Below are 9,963 nucleotides of genomic sequence, written 5' to 3'. Positions count from 1 at the left end.
AAGGGCTCTGTGAAGTAATTCCTCTTTCTTAACACACAGCACAAAAACCACATTCAACATGGATACACAAATATTACAGTGGAATGTCCGAGGACTCCTCCATAATCTCGATGACATCAAAGAACTCCTACATAAGTATAATCCAAAGGTGCTGTGTGTCCAAGAAACACACCTCAAACACACGCAAACAAGTTTTCTCCGGCAATACGCCATTTTTCGTAAAGACCGCGATGACACAGTCGTGTCTTCCGGTGGTGTGGCTATTGTAGTCGACAGAGGTATTGCCTGCCGGGAACTAAAGCTTCGTACGCCCCTAGAGGCAGTTGCTGTCCGAGGGGTGTTGTTTGACAAGCTGGTCACTGTCAGCTCTATATACATCCCTCCCAATTATCAACTACATAAAACCGAATTCCAAAACTACATAAATGAACTTCCGGAGCCATATATAGTTGTCGGAGATTTCAACGCACATAACACTTTGTGGGGAGACTCACGTTGCGATGCAAGAGGTCGCCTAATTGAAAATTTTCTGTTCTCTTCAGGCGCATCATTACTTAACAAGAAAGAGCCTACGTATTACAGCGTTACACATAACACATATTCATCCATTGACCTAAGTATAGCATCGAGTACACTAATGCCATACCTGGAGTGGTCCGTTCTCAAGAACCCCTTTGGGAGCGACCACTTCCCAATTATGCTAGGCTTAACAGAACAAGATAGATGCTCGCCACACGTTCCCCGATGGAAGCTTGACTCGGCTAACTGGGAACTTTTTCGACAAATAACATATTTAGGCCGGGATGACATTGCCTCCTTTAACATAGACGATGCTGTGGCGTATATAACAGGTTTTATCATTGACGCTGCTGAAAGGTGCATACAACAATCTAATGGACTGGCTAATAAGCGTCGCCTGCCATGGTGGAACGAGGAATGCCAAAATGCACGTAAAAAGCAAAACAAAGCCTGGGGATTGCTTCGCAACTCCCCAACAGCTGAAAACCTGATAAATTTTAAGCAAGCAAAGTCGCAGGGCAGGAGAACGCGCAGACGTGCTAAAAGAGAGAGTTGGGAAAAGTACATCTCCAGCATAAATTCGTACACCGATGAAACGAAAGTCTGGAATAGGGTAAATAAACTAATAGGCCGGGAGTCACATCCCCTACCCTTAGTAAGTAGCCAAGGTGATAGCCTGGAAGACCAGGCGGATTGTCTAGGTGAACACTTTGAATATGTATCAAGTGAATCGCACTATACAGAAACTTTCCTGAAGTTCAAAGAACGCGAAGAGCGGCAGCCCCTTAACCGCAAAGGTTCTTCGAGTGAGGCTTACAATCGACCATTTACCTTAGCCGAACTTAAAGCATCTCTCACATGTTGCAACAATTCGGCGCCAGGTGGCGATCGTATTATGTATGAAATGGTTAGATACCTACACCCTGAGACACTGAAAACACTCCTGTCTCTTTTTAATGCCATGTGGGCGGCTGGGTGTATCCCGTCCTCATGGAAAGAAGCCATAGTCATCCCGATACTTAAACAAGGCAAAGACCCGTCCTTAGCCAGCAGCTACAGGCCAATAGCTCTAACGAGCTGCCTGTGCAAGCTGTATGAAAAAATGATAAACCGGCGTTTAATCAGTTTCCTAGAAAATAACAAAATACTAGACCCCTTCCAGTGTGGCTTCCGAGAAGGTAGGTCGACAATAGACCACCTTGTTCGCATCGAGGCAAACATCAGAGATGCATTTATTCATAAACAGTTTTTACTTTCTGTATTTATAGATTTAGAGAAAGCGTACGACACGACATGGCGCTTCGGAATTGTGCGAGATCTTTCTGGGATGGGGGTCCGCGGAAATATGTTAAACACAGTCGAAAGCTACTTGTCTAACCGCACGTTTCGCGTAAGAGTGGGCAATGTTTTATCTAGAACATTCACCCAGGAGGCTGGCGTGCCGCAAGGGGGTGTACTTAGTTGCACACTCTTCATTGTAAAAATGAACTCCCTGCATACAGTGATTCCACGCAGCATGTTTTATTCTGTGTACGTCGATGATGTGCAGATAGGTTTCAAATCATGTAACATCACTATCTGTGAACGACAGGTGCAGCTTGGATTAAACAAATTGTCTAAATGGGCGGATGTAAATGGGTTCAAAATAAACGCACAGAAAAGTACATGCATACTCTTCTCAAACAAAAGAGGTGTGACACCGGTACCAAATCTCACGATCAATCGAGAGGAACTATCCGTGAGCAGTGAACACAAATTCCTGGGCATAATTCTGGACTCTAAGCTTACCTTCATCCCCCATCTTAAATATCTGAAGACAAAGTGTCTGAAGACTATGAACCTTTTAAAAATTCTCTCGCACACAACATGGGGTAGTGATCGAAAATGCCTCCTAAACTTGTACAACAGTCTTGTCCGCTCGCGCCTTGATTACGGAGCTATAGTTTATAACTCCGCAACGCCAAGTGCATTAAAAATACTAGACCCCATTCACCATTTGGGTATCCGCCTCGCGACCGGTGCTTTCCGAACAAGCCCGATCCAGAGTCTCTATGTAGAGTCGAACCAGTGGTCACTCCATCTGCAGCGTTCATATAGCAGTTTCGTATATTTTCTGACAGTACAAGCAAACAACGAACATCCTTCTTATTCCACCATAAACGATATGACCGCTGCTGCACTCTTCCATAACCGACCTGCAGCGAGGAAACCGTTTTCTTTACGTGTAAGGAATCTTAGTGAGCAAATGGGTGTTCCAGTGCTTGAACATCGTCCTATGGCTCCTGCTAAATTGTTACCGCCGTGGCAGTGGCAGACCATAGAGTGCGACACATCGTTCGTAGAGGTCACGAAAGACGCTCCAGAGGCGCACATTAAAATGCATTTCCTAGAGCTTCAATCCAAGTACTCGTGTACAGAGTTTTACACGGACGCTTCTAGGTCACATGCCGGGGTTTATTATGCAGCCGTCGGCCCATCTTTTTCGGAATCCGGTGTGCTCCACCCGGAAACAAGTATCTTTACGGCTGAGGCCTATGCACTATTGTCAACTGTGAAGCATATAACGAAAACAAAACTTGAAAAACAGTTATATTTACAGACTCTCTAAGCGTTGTGAAAGCCCTGATGTCACTCGGCAAACACAAAAATCCTGTACTCATTGAGCTCTATTCCACTTTATGCAGAGCGTATATATCCTACCAGCATGTCATTATATGCTGGGTGCCGGGCCATAGAGGCATTGAGGGTAATGTGCGAGCTGATCAAATGGCCACATCAGCTGCATTGCACACTAGTAATCCTACAGTAGCTGTTCCTGCAACAGACTTGAAGCCTTTCTTGCGAAAGAAGCTACGAAGCCACTGGCAACGCTTGTGGGACGCTGAAACAAATAATAAACTTCACATGATTAAACCACAGTTAGGTTTCTGGCCCTCAGCTACGAAAACACGACGAATTGATGTCCTATTCTGTCGTCTCAGAATAGGACACACGTACGGCACCCACAATTTTTTGCTCACTGGTGATGAACCACCAACCTGTGGTAGATGTGGTGAGAGGCTGACCGTCCTCCATGTCCTCGTGGAGTGTCGTGAAGCCGAAGCCGAGAGAAGGAAACATTTTCCTGTAGCATACCGCTACAATATCCCTCTGCATCCCATGCTGTTTATTGGTGAAGAACCGCTTTTTAATGCCAAAGCAGTCCTCGATTTTTTTAATGATGTTGTGCTACATGTTATTAGCCCAATAAGTTCGTAGCGCATCCTCTCTCCAGAGGATGTTGCTGTGATAGTTTTTTATAGCACATGCCTCCAGGCCCTTGTGGTTCAAGGGCTCTGTTTAGGTAGTAGTGCTTCTTGCCAATTACTGTATCTTAAATATTTTAAATGTATAATTCTTCTTTCTGAATGCATTCCTCATTTCATAGTACACATCATTAGTCATTGCCATGATTTTAGTACATGTATATTTTACGCACTTTACAGCGATTATTTTTAGGCCCCTTTACAGCCCCGTCACATCTACTTCTCAGAATTCATCACTTCACTGCGAACTAACAAACACTGGCATGGCGCTCTTTGGCCACACCTGGCCCTTGCGCCACTAAACCACACACATTCATTCATTCAGAAGTCCTCCAGTAACTCTGGTTTGTAAGCATTAAAAGGGTCTAAGAGTAGTCGCCACAACATATGTAAAATATATGTTTTAAAATAATTACTGTGGCCAGTAATGTGGGCTTTGACCATCAAATATATTTTATAAAGGAACGATACAACAAAATGTGTGAATGCCAGTAACACAACTGCGTCACCGGGGCCCTTAAGCATAAGGGCCTTGCACGCCACGTGCTCTACAAAAAAAAAAAAAAATCACCGCCCAAGCACTCCGTGCAGATGGTTAAGCAGCGAAGCTGAAACGCGCGGCCCCGGTGTTTATCACTGGGTTAATCCCGACGGTTCATTAAAGTCTTTGTAAGTTATTGGTTTCGTCTTTCTGTTTCTTTATGAGGTTCCACACACGTTCGGCTGCGATGGAGAAAACGACGTCACTGACGGTATAAGCCCGCAGTCCGCCGTAGTCGCATTGCCGCTTGCGATTCTTCAAAATTAAATTGCTCCGAAATTAAATCTGCTCTGTTCTGTCCAAATGCGCTACAAGTGTCTATATAATTGCTATAGCAATAAAGCTAAGCACAGCTTTGGTCTCAAAGAACCGTTCTGCTCCAAAGAACAATGCTGGATGGAAGATAACGTGCTGCTGTTATTCTATAGTAGAGTTCAGCTTCTGCTTCACGACACTCCAGCAAGGCAGTCAGCCCAGGAAGACCGCAGTGTGGATTCGAGAGCAAATGGGGTTTATACCCAGTATTCCCATTAAGAACAAGCAATGGAGTTTGGCGGGACATGTAATGCGCAGGGAAGGATGACCGGTATTATAGTTACAGAATAGGGGCCCAAGACAAGGAAAACTCTGTCAAAGACGGCAGAGAAGAATGTGATTTGATGAAATTAGTAAAATTTGTAGGCATAAGATGGGGGCCAGCTGGCGCAAGGTAGCTTTTTGCCCTGCGGTTTGCATAACATAGGCTGGTGATGATGACAATGATGATGACGACATTCTCGTCTTGTACTCTAAATTAAACGATTGTCGTTCATTGGGGGTAGGTGATCTGTCGCCTGCACGTTGTTTGAAGACACCATCGGCTGCTATAATGCCATAAAAAGTTATGTGTATAATAGTTGGTTCTCGATCTCGGATGCAATGTGTATAATAGTTGGTTCTCGATCTCGGATGCAATGTTGCGCTGCATAGTTCGAAAAAGACACACGAAGAAAACACGATGCCACACACAATGATGCGAGAACTCACAGCTGTCCCTTCGTGCATGCGTGACGTGTTTTATTTAGTATGTGTGTCTCGTTAGAACTATGCAGTGCCAACTTCGCATCCATGATTGCATAGGTGTCTTCTGTAACAGTTCCTTTCGCGGACGGTAATGTTGGGCTGCTTCACTATACCTCTATAAAGGTTGATTTCTAAAATTCGCTAGAAATGAACAACACAGATGCAGCGTAGGTCACGAGCCTCTACAATACCTCGCGATAACTAACTATCGAAAAGCACCCCCCGAACGTCCATTCACAAGATGTCTTTTACTCCCACAACTGAGCGACAGGAGTGACGTGGAGGCGACCCTAGTTACTGCATGGTCCTGACATCCCGCACTTGCTTACTGTTCGATCACGGAGGCTATGGTTTGCAGCTATAGCTTCGTGGTGTTTCAGCCCGGTGGCCCTCCACCACCTAAACGTGGTCCTTTTTTTAGATTTTGAAAAAAAAAGAGAGTTTTTGATAAAGTTTCTACGCCGACTCCCTCTACTCAGACTTTCGCATTTGAACGTTAAGCCCCTCTTTCTACATTGGTTGAGGGACTTCCTTACCAATCGGCAAAAGTTCGTCCGTGCCGTAACACATCGGTTGTCTTACGCGTCGGACGAGCTCCGGTTCTCGGTCCCTTATTCCAATTTATATAAATGATTTGCCCAATAACATATCCTCTAACGCTGCTTTGCTCCCCAAATTATGTTCTGTCTACCGCAGCATCAATGACAACCATGACTCTGATAAACTTCAACGTTAACTACGTAACGTAGAAAAATGTCCATTAACAGAAGGAGGACTGCGCTCGTTTCACTGCTACCATTAGTCGTCGTATTACACAACCATGCTATAACATTTAGGGCTCCCAGATATATTCCTTATCCTTGTATAAATAGCTCAACCTCAGCTTATCTCATGCTCTGACATGGTCATCCCACATAAATTACCGTCAGGAATGATGCTAACCGCAGCCTTGCTTATTTACTTCGTAACTTGCAACACAACCACAATCTGTAAAAAATTCGTGCGTACCAGACACTAGAACGGCCGAATGGCTAGCCTTATTTATACGACGCGACAGACAGTTTCGATCTCTGTCTTGACATCGCGATCATATCGACACGCCAGGACTGGCGTGTCGAGACAAATTTGGCATAAAATAAAAAAATATATATATCACGTTCTCCAGCCTCCATATACTTCATAATTGTAATTCTTGTAGAATTTCTACCGCTTAAACTACGTGTGGGCGTAATCTTCGTGAGGGTGGCACTATTATTGATCAGTCGCCACAGGAACACGAAAGAATATTTCAGCTGTGTGCGCACTCTCGAAGCTCGAGAACCTTTGCGAATACATAGACAGGCTGACGACTTTCTTCAACAGAATGTCAATAGAAGGGCGATCGTCTAAACTAAGTAGACGACCTTTGTCTACGAACAGTTATTGGAATCACAGTTGGATAGGAATCGATTAAAATAAACATTTTAATGACTTTTCTTCAAATATTGGATATAGACTGCCAATCGACTAAAAGCATAACGATTTTTGCTAGTAGACAATACTAAAATCGACAAGACAATCGACTAAAAGAACTTGAAGCCTTTTTTCTGTAGACCGTCTATATAGACTGAGAATTGACTAAGAAACTAGACAGATAATGACCTTCTATAGACAGTTTATAGGCAGAGAATCGGCTAAATTAAATAGGCGACTTAACGATATTTCTCCATACACGGTCCACGAATAGACCAATTTTGTTTATAGACAGTCTATAATTTTTTTAGACAAAAGACGAAACATATAGAATGACAAAGCAACCTATCAAAAGATAATCTACGATCTAAATTCATTTTCGTTAGGCTTAAGCGTAGCGCGACCAGGTGCTCCACGATGTCTATTTCTCTACCAATAACACCTACCGTATTCCGTTCTTTGGTGACCTCCGTGTCGGCCGAACCGCGTGACGGCGTGCCCACAGAGTCCGAGCGAAAAAACCGACCCGAGTTGCGGCAGCTCAGATAGACGAACAGTATGATCGCCTCCACGAGGAGGTAGTACAGCTCCAAGCCCACCCCGGCTCCTGACACCTTGAGTGGGTTCCAGTTGATTGTGTTCCGGAGATCCACGTCCAGCACTGCAAAAAACAAAACAAAATGGGCAACGAAACGTTTCAATCGCACACACACACACACACACACACACACACACACACACACACACACACGCAATTATACATATATAGCTGTAGTGAACATACAGATAGGCTGATGATGCCCACTGCAGTGCGAAGGCCTCTCCCATCGCTCTCCAATTGCCCCTGCCTTGCGCCAGATGATTCCAACAACCGCCTGCAAATTTCCTAACTTCATCACCCCACCTAGTTTTCTGCCGTCCTCGACAGCGCTTCCCTTCTCTTGGTATCCATTCTGTAACTCTAATAGCCCACCGGTTGTCCATCCTACGCATTACATGGCCTGCCCAGCTTGATTTTTTTCTCTTAATGTCAATTAGAATATCGGCTATCCCCGATTGCTCTCTGATTCACACCACTCTCTATCCGTCTCTTAACGTTACGTGTAACATTTTCGTTCCATCGCTTTTTACGCTGTTCTTAACTTGTCCTGGAGCTCCTTTGTTAAACCTCCAAGTTTCTGCCCTGTATGTTAGGACCGGTAGAATGGAATGATTGAACACTTTTCTTTTCGACAACAGTGCTAAGCTCCCAGTGAGGATTTGGTTATGCCTGCCGTATGCACTCCAATCCATTGTTATTCTTCTGTAAATTTCCTTCTCATGATAAGGGTCGCCTGTGAGTAACTGACCTAGATAACTGTACTCCTGTAGATGCTCTAGAGGCTGATGAGCAATCACGAATTGTTGTTCCCTTGCTATAGGCTGTTGAACATTACCTTTGTCTTCTGCATATTAATCTTCACCCCGTCTTACACTTTATCAGTTAATGTCATCAATCATTTGTTGCAATTAATCTCCAGTGTTTCTGAACAGAACAAGGTCATCTGCAATCCGAAGGTAGCTGACATATTCGTCATTGATCCTCACTCCTAAGCCTACCGAGTCTAAGAGCTTGAATACTTCTTCTAAGCCTGCAGTTAATAGCATTGGAGAGATTGTGTCTAATTGCCTGGCCCCTTTCTTGATAAGTAATTTTCAACTTTTCTTTGGCAGAACCAAGGTGGCTGTGGAATATTTGTAGGCATTTGCCAAAATATTCACGTATGCCTCCTGAACTCCTTGAATACGTAATGCATCAATGACTGCTGGTGTGTCTACTGAATCAACACCTCTCAGAGCGGAGCGCTCTGCTCTCACTAAGACAGACCTCAAACGGCAGTTGGAAAAGGGGGTTTCAGTTTCCGCGTAACAGAATTACGTTTTCCCGCATATTCAAATTACAATCCGACGCTATCACGTCTGCACGTTGTGCGTACGTCGCACCTTACGACTTTTCTGACGCATTTTACATTGAGAAATTCAATTAGTCCAGTAACGCTTATTCGCCACACGGAGGGACCAGCGTGGTTGGTGATGATTTTGCTCTAACGGATAACGCCAGCTCCGACGCCGGATTTTCTGCGACGCGGGGCCTATAACGCTGTTACGTTTAAAAAAAAATTGGTAGGGCACGCACTGGCGCAGCACATGTCCACGGGCGTCTTGAGAAGGCCGGCGAACATGTCCTCCTGGTAGGTGATCTCGTAGTCCTTGGTCTTGCGACAGAACGCGACCAGTGCCGTAATGTTTTCGAGCCGAGTCAGGGCCAGCTGCCTGCAGGCGCGCCGCGACCAGTCCAGGGCGATCACCTTGATCACCGCCATGGGCACGGCGCATGGCGGCAGCGCGCTGCACAGGAAGTCGATGTCACGCCCCTGCCTGGACATCCACACGCTCGTGTAGAAGGCCAGCAGACCTGCCGAAGTGGGAACAAACAAACAAACAAAATTAAACGCTCGGGGTTTTACGGGCCAAAGCCACGATAGGATTATGAGGTGCGCGTTGTAGTGCGACACTTCGGATTAGTTTTTGGCCACCTGAGGTTTAACGTGCACCGAATGGACGGTACGTGGGTGTTATTGCGTTTCGCTCCCGCCGATAAGGAGGCCGCGCAGAAACACCGTAGGAGCTCGGAAGTTCTATGCATGCGCACATGCTAGCAAGAACACGAAGGGGCCAATTAACCGTCAGGTGTCTCTCATCATTAGGATGATCAACTATCATCATCAACAATGGCTTGAGCGTCGTCTTCTTCCACAGTGGGCTCGCTGGCGCCCCTTCGGTGCAACCGCGTGAACGCGCTCGTACCACTGCTCACGCGTTCGTCGTCGACGTCTTCTTCCACAGCTGGCTCCGTTGCCGCTCATCATTGCAGCGTGGAATTTCACTTCTCTTGTGTCGTCGTAATGGGGAGGCCGCTTTTACGGGGGTACGATCCATTGCTTAAGGGGCTGTGAGCCAGTCATTGTTCGTGTCCTCACGCGCGCTCCGCCGGCGCGTTAGGACACGTCGTCAGTTGCTCCTCTGGGTGTGGTAAGTGAAGGA

General features: G+C 45.6%; 1 protein-coding gene across 1 annotated transcript in view; it reads right to left on the bottom strand.

The window, feature by feature from the left end:
- Nucleotides 1-9,963, bottom strand: part of LOC119432575 (ATP-binding cassette sub-family A member 13-like) — a 127,390-nt gene that overhangs the window by 15,635 nt on the left and 101,792 nt on the right. The window lies entirely within an intron of this gene.

The sequence above is a fragment of the Dermacentor silvarum genome, chromosome 11 (assembly GCF_013339745.2).
Source record: "Dermacentor silvarum isolate Dsil-2018 chromosome 11, BIME_Dsil_1.4, whole genome shotgun sequence".
In the NCBI taxonomy this organism is placed as follows: domain Eukaryota; kingdom Metazoa; phylum Arthropoda; class Arachnida; order Ixodida; family Ixodidae; genus Dermacentor; species Dermacentor silvarum.
Note: the sequence above shows the minus strand (reverse complement) of the source record. Positions and strands in the feature narration are given on the sequence as shown.